Source organism: Teleopsis dalmanni, chromosome X (genome assembly GCF_002237135.1).
Source record: "Teleopsis dalmanni isolate 2A chromosome X, ASM223713v2, whole genome shotgun sequence".
Lineage (NCBI taxonomy): Eukaryota > Metazoa > Arthropoda > Insecta > Diptera > Diopsidae > Teleopsis > Teleopsis dalmanni.
In genome coordinates, this window is record NC_051848.1 from 82,674,841 (window position 1) to 82,694,057 (window position 19,217).

General features: G+C 31.3%; 1 protein-coding gene across 1 annotated transcript in view; it reads right to left on the reverse strand.

The window, feature by feature from the left end:
• Window positions 1-19,217, reverse strand: part of LOC119688615 — a 37,633-nt gene that overhangs the window by 17,295 nt on the left and 1,121 nt on the right. The gene's annotated exons all lie outside the window — the stretch shown is intronic.

The following is a 19,217-nucleotide window of genomic DNA, read 5'->3' on the forward strand; positions in this document are numbered from 1 at the left end:
GACTGGGTTCCAAGGACATACGAGCTTATGCCCTGAAGTCACTCGCCAGATATCAAGCGTGATTCAGCACTCTTAAAAGGGGCCACACAAGCAGGTACGTGTTTGTTTTGACTAATTAAAGGTTCACACGTTATACAACGAAGCCTTCTATATAACAAGTGGGAACTAATAGTAATTGTCTAACATTGATATGTCAATGGGATACTTATTTACTTATTTATTTAGTGGGTCTTTTCAGACATCTGTCGTCCTTGGCCACATCCAGTAATCTTCTTCAGCCAGCCTGATTGGTAATATCGAGTGCTTTCATTCCATTGAATGAAATATTAAGTCCTCCACCTCATTTTCCACCAGTGGAAAACCGAATCAAACATACTGCTAGCCGGAGCACTTTCTTATATTCGCACGACATGACTAAGCTAACGAAGCTGTTGTCGCGGTATAGCTTGTATAGGTCATAGATCCATCTATTCCGGTTAAGGGACCATAAATCTTCTAAATAATTTTTCTTTTAAATGCGCCCAATGAATTTTCTCTGTTCGTAATTGTTGAAGTCTTTGCAATATACAGCAGGACGGACAAAATAAGTGATTTGTAAATTGATTTTTGATTTATAAGTTTTGTTTATAGAGAAATCAATTACCTACTTAACCCGTAGTAACATCTGTTTCCAATAATGATTCTACGTTAATATTCATGCTAGTTCCCAAATAAAAAACAAGTCTGTTGCAAGTTCGAACTTGTAGTTTTCAGCGTGGGACGTGGGTCCCAAGACGCTGATGAAATTTGTTTGTTGATAGAAAATATTCTGCTTTTTCTCTCATTAACCACAAGAAATGGGTCTTGGTCGCTTATTCTTTTAAGTTGAAAAAAGCAGCATGTGCGTCAGCTTATGTAAGCAGCAATACAGTTTTATAAAATATTGTACTGTACAGTTCAAATCTGTTGCTCGAATTATGATTTCCATCATTGGATTGAAGAAATCATATGACAAGAACTCATCTTGTCTAAAACCTTGTTTGGTATGAAACGGCTCGGAGAAGTTCTTCCAAATTCTAACGGAGCTAATGATGTAGCTCAACGTCATTTTTCATAGCTGAATAGGTTTTATTGTGTCACGTTTTCTTCAGGACTTGACACACTGTAAATATTTGATCTATGGTGGCTTTGCCATGCCTAAAGCCACACTGATAATGTTCCATTGGTTGGCTTGAAATTTTTTACATAGTACATTTGACAGAACCTTATAAATGACATTTTAAACACTGTTTCCACGATAATTGGCATACAGGATCACCTTTTTTATGGATTGGGAAAGCATTGGAATGTAGAATGTTATTGAAATGTCCTTTAGACAATTGAAATTCCTTTAGACAAAATATTTATAATATGTGGTTACAAATATCGTGTATTTAGTGAACAATTAATTAACTACAATTGAGTTAGTTATCAACAACCGCTAAACATGTTAAGACTTTTAAAATTTTCTAAAATTGGTGAAAATTTTAACAATCGAATTTTCTCTAATACGAGATTCTCCAATCTCGTATTATCGAGAAATTATGAAGAAGAGTAAACGAGAAATTCTTCTTCAGATATTTTTTGCTTAGTCGATATTTCCACAAACACAGCATCCACAAAAAGTCACTGTGTAACATGTGTTGGTGTTTCTAAGTAAAGAGATGTGATAGGTTAGATAAGATTAATTCAGCTGGTTATAAGTCACGCAGTGAGCTATTATTACCAGATAGTGACACCAGATAATGCTAAATCTTTACATAGATTTTAAAATGAACATTTATGCTAATGTGAGGAGTGTTAGCAGCTCCATTTCTGAGACAGAGCTATAAGAGTTTTTTTTAAATCTTCTTTGTTCTTAAATCAAATCATCATGGTGATGAATATCCAATGCAGCTTCTTATTTAAATTCTTTCTTAATCTAAACATAACAAACATTTTTAAAAAAGTCTTCAATTTCAAACAAGTTTTATATGGCAATATTCAGCTCTTATGGTTTTATTTTCAAACTAATGAAGATATCTTTTATTATAATATGTATATTTTGCATAAGTTTTAAATAGAAATTGACTTCCATTTAATCAAGTTTGTTATAAAAAATTCTGGTTTTCATATACTCTAACTAAAGAATCCAGAATTCATATTTTATGTCGTTTCATCTTGGCATATTACCACAACCCAATTTTTGTTTAATGACCATATAGTACCAATTATTCATGCTCCACTTTTTTGCTGATTCTTTAAAAAATTCTACACAGCTAACTTGCTCTTATTACCACCCAAATGATCTTTTATTATAATTTCCGGAATACGTGTTTCTGGGATCCATTTTTATGTCATGGATTTGATTATTCTTAACCTTGATTGCTTATTTTTCGCAATTGTATTTTTGTACTTATTCTGATACTTTATTTAAATAGACTTTTTGTTGGTAGTAATTTTTTGTAATTATCTGTTCAACAGCATTAAATTGCTACCACAACCCTCCCGCAATACGTTAATACGCTGAACACCCTTTGTGTTCAAGATATTTTGTAGAGACTGAAGATGCCACAATCAAATGCAATTGTAGTGTGAATTCGCCAGCTGTTTTTCTTTATGGCAGCTCCTGTGCTTGCCTTCCCGGCAAAGGCTCGTGCTACGCGTATTCTTATCATTAATATTGCCTTTGCCTCTTTTTGTTGATTTGTTGTTTCTTTTCAGTTTCTACTTGTTTTTTTTTATTATCCTGGCATTCTGACATTTTTGCTTTTGCCTTGATGCTTCCCTTTAGCAATTTGTTTTGACATTCATTGAGTATTGCGTGCGTTTCGAGTGTAGTTTCATGGATCAGCCACTTCCTCCTTGCGAGATTCCATACCACTGCCTTTATTTTTGGTTTTTGTTTTTGTGTGCCAGGAATGTTTTTGCTGTCCATGCTTAATTAATTGATTAGCTTCGCTAAATCGGTCAATATGGGTTTTCTTGTTTTTCCTCATTTTTCGTCCACCTACAGAATCCAGTTCATAATGAGTTGCTAATTAGATTTGTTGAAATAATATATTTTTTTTTGTGAAAGGATTTTAAGGGTACCTTTGCGAATTTGAGCATATGCTATAAGAAACTCATTGGACTGAACTGAATGAATATGTACAAAAACTATATTTTAAATTACTTAAAGATATTTGCTACACCCAGAGTCACAAGATATATTTGATTTTAAAACACTATGCATGTTAAATTATATATTCAACATTTTTAAATTTATATTTCACTTTCTACCTTTAAATGGCAGTTGAAAACAACTTTTACAGTATAATTCATAACAATAAACGTATTTAAGACTTTATAACTTTATATCATATAACACTATAGGGAACTAAATGTTAGCGCTACCACTCTCTGAAGAGGCTCCAACATCCCACTCTGATGGAACGTCAAATAACTTCTAGAAATTTAAAAAAAACAAGGAAAAGTATTATAACATTAAGTTTTGTATATATATACAACACTTTTCCGACAATTTACGTTATTTCCTATATATTTCCAAAACAGTTTACTGAATTTGTCACGTTATTTGTCATGTTTTTTATATATATTGACCGTATTTTGTTTATAAAATTAGCAAATTAATGAAAGTTGCTGACTGTATTGAGAAGCACCCGCAACTCTAGTTATATATATATAAGTAATACATTGCGTTCTAAAAAAAAAATGGACAGCACACGTCAAAAAAAATCAAGTAAATAATTAATTTGTAAAGTTTTGTAAAAAACTTTAATTAATTACCTTTAAAAAAAATTGTAGGTCTCTACGATTTACAGAGCCTGAGTATCGCAATTGAGAAATTTTTCTAAAATGTAAATTCTCAAAGCTCTATGGATCCGTATCTTGTTGGAAAAAATTTAAAAACTTTTTCCCTAGACACGGGTATGTTTATTCATAAAAAGTTTCAGTCTAACCAGAGGTGATGAGATCAAAACTGTCCCCCCTTGTAAAAAATAGGATATATTTATTTAATTGTGAACATTATCATGGGCGTAGGAAACAGAAATTAAATTGCAATTTAAAAAAATTAAAGGGTCACCCAAACTCTTTCCTAATACCATCGTTGGAAGTCTCAAGCAGTAATTAAAAACAGATCGTTGACTATGAAAGTGAATTAATTCAACTAATGATAAATATTGTACGAAACATAATTATTTCATTGAAATAACCTTAATTTTTCTTTATTCAAAAGTAATTTTCAATCATATTATAAATATTAAAGCCGCCTGTCCTGGCTACTGGCTACGCCTATGATATTGTAACCAATATTTCTTTAAAAAACATGTGGCGTATTTTTCCATACAATGTCAACTGCTGCAAAATAATACACTCTTTCATTTTTTATTGTTAGTCTAGTTGTGAGTATTTTCTGTACATCTCAAGACCATATTTAACACATTACTAACGACATGGAAATATCTGGGACGCACCGATTTAACAATGGATTAAAAAAAATTGATCTACACTAGGCAAATTTTTGTACTACACTATGTACCGATATAAATTGATGATGGAAAATATTTTCATAAAATCATCAACAATAAGTATAAGATCTGCCATCTAGCAGATACTTACGTATATTGCTTTGCTTTTATGTCAGCAGTGAACTCTGAGGAGCCGTTGAGCTCAGGAGTGAATAATAGTTATAGTCAGTTAATATTAGATAATAGTAGTTAAATTAAACACAGTGAATAATAATTAATTTAACTTATCGATATCAGAAGAAGTTCAAATAATATAAAAATATATATGGTTTAATATATGTGAACAAAAAAACATTTTTTAATATAAGTGTAAATTGAGAGTGGTAACTAGAAATTGTTTTTGCCAATAACAAACAAAAATAATAATTATATTACTAAGGAACAAAAAAAAATTAAACTTTTGTCGATTTTAAAACGAATTACCACAGTGTTTTTTTTTCATATTATTTCACATCTGATACACAAAATCTTGGGCAATTACCAGCTGTGATGAGAAGGCATTTGAAACATTCGAAAGAAAAATTCTTCAGAAGTTCTATGGTCTCTTACGCCTTGGCGAAGAGTATCGAATTAGATGGAACAATGAGGAACGATCAGTTATACCGCGACATTGACATAGTTAAGCGCAAAAAATTCAGCGGCTTCGCTGCCTTGGTCATGTCGTGCGAATGGAAAAAAATGTTCGAGCTAGAATGGTGTTGGATTCGGTACCCGCAGGTTGAAAACACGGTAGAGGATGTCCGCATCTTCGGTGGAAGGACTAGATGACCAACGTTTTAAAAGCGCTTGATACTACCAACTAGAGACAGTAAGCAACTAATCGAACTGACTGGCAAAGGCTACTCGGTGCAGCCCAAAGACGAATCACGTCTGTAATAGCCAACTAAGTAAGTAAATTTTTGCTGTCTAAGACCTTTCATGTTTATTTATCTATTGACAATACATTTCAATTTATTAAAAATAAATTATCAGTAATATATAAATTTTTTGTAGTGACAGATTTAAAAGATAATGGAAAATTAAGGTTGGCGAGCAAAAAGGACAATGAATGAGTCCATACTTAATGGACAGAATGCATTATATTGCGAAATGATTATGTATGGTACATAAATAAACTTTTAAACTGGGGTAGAGTATTACTTTTGATTCATGAGAGTTCTTTAAAGAGTTCGAGGGATTTATCAGAAGCGCAATCAAAACTTTAGCCTATTTGAAGATTTACACAGTTGACTTAACTTAACTGCGTATTAAATTTATCAGTAAAGAAAAGTATCTCAATTTATTGAACATTTTCATTTTCATAATTCTCACAAACAGCTCAATATATCTTTGTTATCTTCCTTTCATAAATCGCGCTTGATAAAAGCAAACAGCATAAAAGGAAATAAATTACCTCAAAAAGCTGTTATCTAAAAAATGAAATTGATGCTTTCTTCAACAAAAGATGAATAAGAATAAAGCAAATAACATTATAAAGCTGAACAACAACAACAACAAGAACAACAACAACCACAATTGCAATTGTAAAATTTACAATAAATCCCGCACAATAAGCCGATAGGTTGAATAGTCTTTGACTCAAACCATAAACACAAAAGCAACAAAAACAACAAAAACAACAAAAACAAATTGAGCCAAAGATGTACGTATTACACATCTTTACATTGAAACCCCCCACTCAAAAGAGGCAAACCATAAATGCGCGCGCGCTCATGTGAATAATGATGATGATGGCGCATTGGCTGGCACGCCGTGTATTATTTGTATATGTGTTTAATATGTATATTCAATGTCGAAATGGCACGACGCCATTGCTAAAGATGGTACATACGAACAAAGTTCAGTGCTCAGTGCTGCTACTTGCATTGCAATTGCTGGCGTTACTATCGCTTGCCTGCTACCATTGATATTGTGGTGGTGTTGATGTAAGCGATGGTGTTGGTGTTGGAGTCGGTGTTGCTCAAGCTGATGATTATAATGATGATGATGATGATGATGACATGGAGCAAATAAGTTATTATGGGAAAATATGACAAGAAAAACACATTTTTTCTTGTGTTGAGCATTATAAATGGTAAACGATAGTATTCAAGTGGTTTATGCTAATAACGCGCATATACTCACACACACACACAAACACTTCGCAGCTTGCCAAATGTGTAAGAAAAATAAAAATTATAGTGTAAGTGTTCATGAATTTGTTTGTATGGAAATTTATTTGAAAAATTTGAATAGAAATGTGGAGCAGCGAATAATAATGGAATGGGAGAGGATTTTACAAATTATGATGCCACTTTAATATTATTTGTACAAGTAATTCTTCTTTTCATTTTTATAAATTCATTTTTTTTTATTATTTACGCGACGTTTTAAGCGGATTTTCAATTTTGAATTATTTGAGTTGGTTTTTTTATTTTCTTTGTGAGTTGCCGACACACTGCATTTCGGTGCTGGGCGGGTACTCTGTCAGAAGCCCGCATAACAGCGGAAGCAACGGTTGAACGCTGAAGTGGTGTGGTGGTGGTGGTGTGTGCACGCTTTGAATTGAGTTGAAAAGTGATGTCAAATGATGCTGAAAATTATCGACTTAAGAATTGTTGGGTGTTATGAGAATTCGGAAATGATTGGAGACGTGCACTTTGAAAGGCTAACAAATGAGTTGTCATTATGGTTATGTATAATTTATTTAAAAATGTCTTGGTGGTTTTATGAAAATATTGCTTTGAATTGTTTATGTTTGAATTAACATCAAATAAATTAGAATATCTATTTCGTGAGGATTTCTATGTTTATCTAAAATTTAAGGAAATAAACTTTTTATTTATTCGAATGCTTAGTTCTTTATTATTTCAATAAAAATTTTACTAAAAATAGGCTATGAGAAAAACTACTGAAGTTATTTTAACTGGAAGTTGAAGCAAACACTTTCAACATATCGGCTGTCAAATCCATAGAATAACCAGTACAATAATTTTTTGCAAATTTCGATACCTCTCTCTCTCTTTCTATTTCATTAATGGAAAATTTATTATTCTGGAGCTTCTTTTTGAACTCTGTGAGCAGACAGTGATCACTGGGAACCAACTCTTGTAAATACGGTGGGGGTGAAAACAATTCGAAAAACAATTTGTGCAATTCGATTATAATGATCAGCGACATGTGACACAGCGCATAATTGGTTAAAACAGGAGTTTCTTGTCTTCACATGAGAGCACTGTTTCGAAACTTTTTCCTTAAAATGCATTAGTTGAATCATATAACGATCGCTCTTGTTAGTCTAGGCTTCTACGAGGCTTCGAAAAAACAGTGTTGGACAAAACTCTACATACTTACATAAAATACACATTAGGATTTAAAAAATCAACAACACTGTGTTGCTTTAGGCTAACTATCACCAAATGTGCCACCAACCACCTACCAACGCTCTTAAGATCTTCAAGGTGTCAACGATTTAGTGAAATGATGTTTTTCAGTGTCAACACCTCTTTTGGCTGACATCATTAATGTTTCTATCAGTGTGATATTTAAAATCAGTAAACTACTTTTCTATTATTTGTCGCGATGATGCATAGTTCCGACAGCACATATCAAGTCAAACTATTGTTGTCATGGTATATTTTCCTGACAAATCAAGACAGGGAATTGCTTTAAGTCCATTGTTAGACAAATATTAAAATTAACGTCACTAAAAAAGCTATAATTAAATGAGTAATCATTCAAATGTCATGGAATTTTGACAGGTGACATTTAAATGTCGTTTTTAAAATTTTTTTAAACTTATATAGACTTTGCATAAGTGTATCATCCTATGTAGTAATTAGCTATTGTGTTATAAGTAAGTGTAGCTACATACACATCTTTTTTTATCTAAAAATTAAAAATAATTCAATACTAATCGATACCGATATGTACGTATTGGAGTATAGAAAACTTTTTTCAAAACACTTAAGGCTACAAAAAAATAACTGTAAATCTACAAATCTATTAAGACAAAACAAATACTTTTATCAGAGCAGAAATATCTACTCAATTGTACAAATTGCACATTATTATAATCCGGGAATACATTATAATTTGCAAGACAGGAGATCCGTCTCTTGCGATTAAAAAATATGTATCCACAACTAATAGAGTGGATTTTACACATATTAAGTTATTTATATTTGAGCTGCTAGTAAGAAACACTAAATTAAAAAAATGCACTGATACATATATATTATTTCTAGGATATGACTGTTAAATCTAGTTACTCTGGGTTTGAAAGTGATATTAATTAGCTAATTTATGGAAAAAAATTAAAGAAATTTTGTGTTAATTGATTCTCACTATTACTTACCCAACTAAATCTGATTGAGTTAGAGAATAAGAAAATTGTACTTCATTTCAAATTCATTGATCTATTAGGTCTTCTTTTCAGAATAACTTCAAACAATTGCCGATTCTTCGAGGAACAAAGGTTATTTCATTGATTTATTTGGTTGTTTCTCTTTTATTTGAAGAAAGGAGTTTTGTAGTTGTCAATAACTAACCACTTCAGTTTTAACTTTTTTGGTAATCCATCAAGACTAGAGTATGGATAGTATCTGTGGTATCATAAGTGTCCATTATTTGGTGCTTAAAGGTGCTTTGGGCAGCTTTACTTTGATGGCAGTGGTCCTGTCACTCCAACATAATACATTTGTATACTTAGCCTCACAAAAATTTCACACAAAAAGTTCCACTTCATGAGCTCAAGACATGAAAAACCCGTTAATCAGATAAACTTATATTATTATATCAGTTAATCTTTTCATGCTGACATCAACGACACTTTCAACAAAAATATTATTAATGTGCTGACATATTGAATTGGTGTTATGCATATATTAGGCAAATAGCGTATATTAAATCAGGTGAAGTGAAATTCACTTGAAAAGTATCTGTCTAATATCAATGTTGGAAATATGGACTATGGCACTTTATTATTAAAATTATTGACGTGAAATGGTCTAACAGTCGGGACTACGGTCAGAAGAGTCCTATTGTACCAATTCCACTATTGAATACACAAATATCTTTGTACAAAAAGCTTTGTAAAAAAAGCCCACAATTAAATCTAGAGAAGAGCTCTTAAACTGTTCTGGTGACAGAAATTCTATTCTGGTGAAATAAATTTCTTCTGTGTGTTGTTAAAGCTAGACAGTCACAAAGCATATGCATAGTAGTTTCCTCATCTTCGAGGCATAATCTGCATTCCGAATTAGCAGATAATCGTGGTTTATAAAGGTGATATTTCAGACCATAATGACCCGTAAAGAAACCTTAAATTACCTTTTGAGAATCAGAAAAGGTTTTTGTAGGAGTACAGTTTGATCAGTGCTTTATTTTGTTTAAGACCTGGAAAGTCTTCCAAGTACACCATATGAGGGAGAGGGAGCATAAAATTCTCCCTCTCCTTGAATATTTGTTTTGTACTAGCCCAATTTAACCCACAAAAGGATTAAGACCTATGGTATTAAAGAATGTTATTTTTGTTATATTAGAATAGTCAAGGAATTCAAACAAGAGTTACCTGAAAGTTATTAACAAGTACGTTAATAAATCGTTCAGAATCGTTGACTATTTTATACAAGATGCAGACTGTAAAAATAGATTAAATAGCTGCCTGACTATTAGTAAACTTCCTCTTTATGAAAATCCTTGCTGGCAGTCCGGCTCTCCTCAAGACTCTTCAAAGTGCTATGGTACATCCGACATGCTAAGAATCCTTAGAATAAATCCAGTCAAAAAATACATAAGAGACAGAGCCTTGATGCTATATGCGAAAACCAAAAGGCTGCCCTACTTAGCACTATCTAAGCTCAGAGTAATCACGTAATCGGAAGGGGTGGTACGCAGATCTTAGATAACCTATTGAATAATCACGAAACTTATGAGGAATGCACAAATTAGTCAGTGAGAAGGGTGGGACTCTGCAGAAACCCACCGGCTATCAAAAAGTAAAAGTGCCGAGATGCACTAACTGGGAAAAGGCTCAACATCAAGAGTAAGAGAACATGCTCTTAGAATGGCTAATATTTCTGTTTCAAATATTGAAGGTGTTAGGATTCACGAATCCCTAGATCCGCGGTATATTATAATAAAAGATTTTTAAATTTAATCATTTTTGAAAGTGGAAATGCTTAAACTAAAAAATACAACTCATTTAAATGTGTTAGTATTATTTACATTAAAGCATTGTATGTGTGTAAGTTAAAATTTATTTGCAAAGGCTTGAGTCCAAAACAAAAAAAAAAGAGAACCAAAGTGTCGTATTCGGAGTTGATTTTAAAATTTTTTAATCCGCTTGTTTGTCAGTTTTTCATCAACAAAAAAGGCAAAAAAGCAAAACATGCACACATGCACACATGCATACATATACATGCATACATTCATATAAATTTCAATTACATATATGCTAACATGTGTATTGCTGTGCATGTAAAACTGTCAACGGCATTATGTGAAAGAATATGACAGTTTAAAATTCTCAAAATTGACAAAATGCGAACTTTTGCTGGCACACATATTCGAGAGTTGCGCAAAAACTGGCTTGCAACCCGCACCTGTGCCAGTCATCTGCATTGAATTAACATGTACGGACGGACAGCAACACTGTATGAATGGCTTGACATTACAGCCTATGCACACCATAACCCCAATCTGACAGAAGTGTCAGTGTCAACATTAAAAGCGGATTTAAAATTACTTTGCAAGTACATACACGGCAGTGAAGCACATAGCATCCAAATGCAATTTTTGCCAGTTTTTCAGTGTAACCAGTGTAACACTGTCAGTGTGACAGCAAAAAAGGTATGTGAAGTAGCGAAGAACCTCAGGTTATATTATATTTTATAAATATGTTACTTAGTTGAAATTTTCCAAAAACAACAAGTTTTATATGCAAATCTACTCGTTTGTGAGGTGTAATGAAAACAGAACCTAAAAAAATGTGCTAGGTACGCCACTGCTTCTTGCTCCTTTCCAAACATGCATTATGGATAACAGGACATGTTGAATGCATATATGAGATTTTAACAGTTGTTCAAGTCTACGCATCTAGTGCTGGTCTCAGGAACATTACGAATAAACAGGGACAAGTAAGAAAGGTGAAAATAATGAAATTCAAATACATAGAGAGAGATATGCTGACTTTCAGATGATCTAAACTTGTTATATACAGGTATAATTCTTATAGCGTGTTTAAAATGCTACTTTTACCCCGCACACACGGTTGCCACTTATGGTACTTTAGTACCAAAATTGGTACTTTTTTTTTCGTTTTTTCGTTTTTGGTACTCATGTTTAAAAAATGGTACATTTTTGACGACCCAACTTTATTGTGGATATTTCCAAATAATTTTTTTTATAAATCAACTTTGCACTATTTTATATTTTGTTCATTTATAACACTATGAAAAACACAGAACGAAAAAATAAAATGGTCCAAAAAAATTTTGGACCTTTTTTTACAGAAATGGTACCTTTTTAAACCAATTTTGGTATAGGAAAAAATTTTCAAGTGGCAACCGTGCCCGCACACAAGCAAAACACCCATTAAAAGTAAAATAAAGTTTTTGTAAGTTAGCGGGGGAGATTGCTCTAACATTAAGCTGTTTCTTTTATCTAATAGACTGAGTAGCTATGACTGATTAATTGATATACAGGAATCTCTACGGAAACTTAATAAATTGTATAAAAATGCAATATACCTTAACCCAATAAGTTTTAGTCTTATATATAAGTTCACAAAGCTTAACAAATTAATGCTGTAATGAAGCACATCTACACTGTAATATGTCACAATTGACACATTTTCAATATAGTTTAAAATATACTCATAAAACTTCTGTACAGTATTCAAAGTCTTTTAGGTTTTTAAATATTAATAGTGCTTATATTAAGGAAGCAATGTACTGTCATATTTGGCATAAATTATTAGTACATACATATTACTGAAATCTATTAACTAAAATCAGTAATTCGTCAAACATGAAGAAGTTCAAGTTTTCAGAACACTGTATTGCAGTCCTAATATGCATAAATGATGTCTTGCCATCTATACTAAGTTAGATTTTGATTTAGAAAGGGTTGAGAACTCTGTAACCACGTTACTGCATCCTTCAAGGATTATTGTGACAAATCCACTTTAGTTTGATAGGCGCGTAGCAGTCTAGGTTAGATTATACTGACAATTCTAAGGATCCACTTAAGCCTATTGGCCAATTGTAATACCTTGTAAGAAACTCGGGGGTTTTGAAACATCTTGGACCTTTGACTAAGTTTCAAATGTTATTTAAAGGAAGGTCCTAGAGGTGGTCAAGATCCTCAAAGAGTAACCTCCTAAAGCAATGAATCGGCGCCACATGGTAAGACTAAATCCATTCATTTTTTTGTTATATGGTTACAAGGGATATGCAAACAAATTAACATCTATTCATGTGTAAAGTCCAGAGATTAATTGCAGTTTTTATAACAGGAGTCATAAGAACTACAACATATTTTCCTACAATTTTGAAATATTCTGCAATTAAAAATTTTGTTTCCCATAACACTGTTAACCGCAGATGTTAAGCTTAACTAAAGCAAATGACGAGCCATCAATTTGTAGGCACTTACAATATTAGAAGAGCCCGTCGATATACTGACAAACATTGATTACATCAACATGACTAGAAATTTCCATATCCTAAATAAGAAATACAATACTTTAACTTGTGCTAGGAACATTAAGACTCTTTACTCTTTAAATAGTTAAAAGTTAATATATAGTTACACAGAGTATTCTGTTCTAATCTTAAGTCTTAATTAAGTTTAGACTAACGTAATATGTTGGTCTTTACCAATTTTATACAAGAGCTAAAATTAGAAGTTGCAATATGATATTGAATAGCAATATCTATAACTTTTCGTGAGCCAAGGTGCAATATATCACTCAGGAATACTAAAACAGGATCAAGACCTCTATTATTGTGCCTTTCCCGTCCAATTGCAAAAACTTGAATAAGTTCATTTGATTTAGTTAATCATTTATAATAAAAAAATCAAGAGTTGTACGGCTAATAAGCTGGTTAGATGCTTCGTTAGTCTTTTGGATTTTGTTCTTTTGAACAAAAACTAAACAAAAAGTCAGAGAATGACTGACATATGGAACAAATCTGCAATGAATTAAGTCCACCCTGAATAAAAATAAACACCAAAAGAACAAATGGTGCTCATCCGCCTACACGCCTATTTTTACTGGTCTATCACACCCCAAAGTAATACTAACCTAATAGCTGGACACAAAAAGTCACTAAAATTTAAGAGGGGAGTGAAGGGGTAAGGGATTGATTTCGAACTAGCCGAATAATCACCAAATAAAAAAATATAATATTACCGACTTCTGATACTAGTAAGTATGCATGCGATGAAATTGGATGCCCACATTGGAGACTTCTGTACAATTTGTCACTTTTTACAGCGAAGAATTATAAGAGTTGGACAAGGTCTTGTTGATAAATCTAGAGAGTACCTTAGTCAAACCAGTTGGCAATGGTATTTAAGGTGCATAAAATGATGTTATGCAATTTGAGTAGTTCGAGTAGTTCAGTAGTTGCTGCGTATGTACTTAAATAAAGATTTATTTATGAAAAAATGACAACAATAATGAAACATTTAGTGCAGCATATTCACTTAAATAAATAGCATAAGCTGATTTAGTGCTAATTGAACACCTTAACAGCTCAATGATAAGATAAATACTATCCATATGTTCATACTGAAACACAAAGAACTCTTCCGCCAACAATATCTCATTTAAGCCCAAGCTAATGTGAATGGCAAGACATATTTTGTTATAAATTAAGCAAAATTAATTAAATTTTGCCATTTCTTAAATATCAATTTTGTGAACATAATTTTCAGTTAAATTTAAACATGAAATTAAAAAAATTATTTTATATAATATTATAAATAAATTATATATAACTAACTATTTAAGTAAAATTTTCAAGCAATTAAATATAACACACTTTAATGCATTTAAAGCCAAATTCGAAATTAGCAAACAATAATTCAAAAAACAAAAACAAAATTAAATTAAAAATGATTCAATGCAATTAGAAAAGCGCCTACTACACCCACTCATATCCTGGTACATGTATTGTCCAATGCAATTATAAATGCTCTCACTCACTCTAGTTAAAGCCACACGCATAATGTTCAAATACAAAGTCCCAAAGTGCATTCTGAATGATTTATTAATGCTGGAAGCTATTTTGTGTCAACATAATATTGTGACATATAGACTCCATCATCAACAATATTAAAAGCTCCACCTAGTAAAACCGTCTATGCTGGTTATGGTGTCGATACGTGACACATGACAAGTCGCAAGTGACAAGTGGTTGCATGTGTGTTCAGTGCTGTACTGTACGGCTTAAAAGTGTTAATTATTACGTTAATAATTACGTTACTTTAAACTTACAGTTTCGCATTCGGAAAGAGTTGATCACAGAAGCAATACAGAACAGTTTCAACATTGAGTTAAATCGATGATATCTGATGGCTGCCTGTGATACCCACACATAATAATGATACAAAATCATATAATGCTGTTGTTTTTGTTGTAATTGTTGTTAAAATGGAAATGAATATGGTGACAAATACAATGTCAAATGCTTTGGGGGCATATTTTGACATTTAGTTGCAAATGATTTTAAATATTGCTCTATGTCTCTATTGGTCTACATGGCAATTAAACTAAATAATTTTAAAGGTTTTATGTGCTTTTCAACTAAAATGAAATTTAATTAATTGAAGTTCACAAGAATGTAAATGAAGTCACCTTTATAATATTTTTAATATAATCAAATATAATTAAACTCTCAACAAAACTGAAAAATATAATTTCATTTAAACAGTTCTTCAGATTAAAGGCCTTATGTTTTCATATATATATATAAATGATTAAAATATATTTACTTGATGAAGGTCTTAAGATGATGTTAACTTTCGTTTTAGGTTCTCAACTGTCAAATTCAGTTAAATAATTTTAAATACTAGAAAATTTGTTTCTAAAGCCATTATAATATATAGTCATTATAATAAGTCATTATATAAAGCCATTATAATATATATAGTAATCGTTTTCAAATTTAAATAGATTTATTCTATTTTCATTAAAACATTATGAGATGTATGTACATTCAATATAATGAACAACCAATATAACGAGTAACCAATATAACGAGTATCCAATATAACTAGAAAATTTGTTTCTATTACAATTAAAGTCATTATCAAAGGTATATATAGTAATTGTTTTCAGATGTAAATAAATTTATTTTATTTTCATTAAAACTTTATGCGATGTATAAACATTCAATATAACGAGCAACCAATATAACGAGTAACCAATATAACGAGTATCCAATATAACGAGTATCCAATATAATGAATATCTGATTTAACGAATGTCCAATTTAAGGAATATTCAATTTATCAAATAATTCACTACTTCATATAATAGAGGTAAAGTCGTTATATAGTGTAGTAATACTGCCAGAAAAAAATGAGTATAAAACCAAAAATGTGACTGAAATAATTTAGTGCCCAAAAAGATGCCATCAAACACTTAAGGTTTCTGTAAAATAGGCTAAAGAAAATATAATACATCACATTAAAATTATATGTTTAAAATCTCTATTGAAAATGGAGAACATTAAGGGAAACACAAAAGAAAGAGAAAAGAAGATTTTGAGAAAAAAATTAACAATTGTCAAAAAACTAATTCGAACTCATTCGATTTAACAATTGATCTTTGCAAGAAACTTTTCATACAGAACGACTACAGTAGTCGTCTTGTATCACAGAACAATATATTAATAATATAACTAATATATTATATAAATATATATATATCATCTAAGCACATAAATTTATCAAGAATAAAATTTTATGCGTTTACGTACACGGTTATATTAACGCACTTAGTGAAATATTCGTGTGAGTTTATTAATCTGCTGTATAATAGCACTATCTATATCAGCAATAATTATGACAGCACAAAATGCAATGCTCAGGAGCGCGATTTTTTAGCCACAATTCATTTACCAAGCAGATAAACTTATACGTTTATGAGGTTTATAAGGCATTTATCAGTTAAGATGCGTATCCCTAATATTATATATAATATATAAATAATTCTTTTTAAAAACTTTTTAAAAAAGAAAATAAATTTAATAAGAAACACTGTTGAATATTACGCTTTTGTTTAAACATTTTTGTAACATCCTAATACTACGTTTTGGGATAGAAACTTTTATTGGTTTTGTGAACACTTATTTTATGTTAAAAAGCTCTCTCTTGCTTCCAGTTTTTATTCTATAATATAAAACTATATTTATATATAATATAAATATAATTTAAACAAAAATATCACAACAAACACTATTAGGAAATGTTTGAAAAAAAGGATACTAGTTTTTCTTTAATAACGATAAATAGCCTTAACTAATACTTATCTTACTTCTTAATAATATCTATAACCAGTTAGTTTCCTTCCCTTTCCTGGATTTTCACATCAATGAAAAATTTTTCTATACTATGTCGTTCAAAAGAACATGTCATTGAATTTTCTGTTATGTCTAAAAAAAACATTATTATGTGTTCCGAAGTCTATGGAGCAAAGTCTATGGAGCTATAGATTCCTTCGATCTTGAATCACTACATAATGTTGGTCTTAAACCCCTATCTGCGTTAACTAGCACAAACAAAATAACACTATGCTGTGTATGTGGTCATAAGGGATTCAATGGTTACAAACGGGTCAAAACGCCCTTAATAAGAAACGAAGCATTTTTAAAAATATTTTTTATTTTATTATATTTAAAAATGCGTTAAGGGAAAAAAACTAAAGTTAAAACTAACTAAGAAAATAGATAAAAAAAATATAAGAAAAATAAGAAAATAGACTAAGAAAATAGACACCTGAGGCAAATCATTCACATTTATTTCTAAACTACTGATTGGCAAAATAATTGTTTTATTGACATTAAATACCATGTTATTTTGAACGACCCAAGCGTTAACAGTCTCTAAATTAACGTTTAACTTCTGAATTAGATTTCCAATAGCGTTGAAATCACAAGATATACATTTGGATGTCATCAGCATACCCATGCAATTTAACATATTTACAAATTGAAAAGACATCATTTATATAAATTGCAAACAAAAGGGGATGCAGAATTGACCCTTGAGAAACTCCAGTTCAAGAATAAGGAACACAGGATTAGCTCTCAAACTATTATCAACAGACGAAACAAATTAATCATTTGTTATTACGATCTAAGAAAACACAGCTGTTGAGCTTTTTATAATTTCCAGAGATTTAATATTATTCCAGAGAGATTTTGTTTGCTGACAATCACTGAGTTTGGATTTACAGAAAGCTTATTCGGTTTTATAATTAGCCGCAGAAACTAATTTCCAAGCTACTTTAAATCGCATCCAATTGAATTTGGTGGGATATTTCTTCCAAGGAACATATTTTTTATTTCTGTAGTTAATTTTTCGTTTAATGTCAGACTTCAACCAAGGACAAGATGAATTTCTTGCACACACTGTACGTTACGGCACCAAACGTTGTAACAAATCTGTCAAAATGTTATTAAAGGCTACCAATTTTTTATCGACTTATACACTAAGCCAGCACTTGCTTCAATCAACGGAATTCAACTCACTAAACAATCTCCGAGTATCAATAAAATTGAAGTTCCAGAAAGAAAATTGAGTGGAAGTAAATTTTTAGTCGGATTATAATCAAAACTTTCAAATAATAGATCATGGTCAGACACAAACGAAATCTGTTCGAAAAACAAAACTTTACAACACTTAGACCCGTCTGAGTCATCAAGTCATGTAATTTAGCTGCTTTAGCAGAGTTTAGAAGAAAATCATTATTGAAATCAGCAAATACTGCAAGAAAATCCAACTTAAGGGCAATAGGTAGAAGGGAATCAAAAAGAGGATCGCAGGAAAATATTTTGTTGGGCTTATAAGCACAAGTTACTAAAATCTTATAAATTCGAGTATGTACACTCACACAGATCTACTCAATTTCAGCTTCCATGGAGACAGACCTTTTAAATGTCCATAGCCACTTCGCCACCTAACCTATATTTCTTATCACGCCTAGATAGTTAATTATAATTAGTGTTTTCAGCTTTCAGTTAAGTTCTGCGTTGTAAGATCTTATATATCTCATCGCTACAGTCGTTGTCGTTGTCATTGAGGTTAAGCAATTTTTTGGCTTTAACACAATTAACACATCTGACATAATTGTTTTTGCACTCCTTATGTGAATGTCCCAATTCACTGCATTTAGCACAAATGAGGTCGCCTTCTTTGCATACACTCGCTTTGTGATTAAAGTCCCAGCACTTATTGCACCTCGTGACGTTCAAATCTTCACATATTACGCATATATCTCATTTGATGTTGATTCGATGTTCTTTCATAAATTCCTTAAAAGCCTTGCCATCTGTTTCAACAATCGCATCAAATGTTTTTTTATTTTATTTAAAACTTTAATGTATTAAACCATAAAATTGTTCTGATTTTTTATAACAAGTACTAAGTCGTCATTATCTAGCTTTTCACTAATATATTATTGTTTAAAAATAT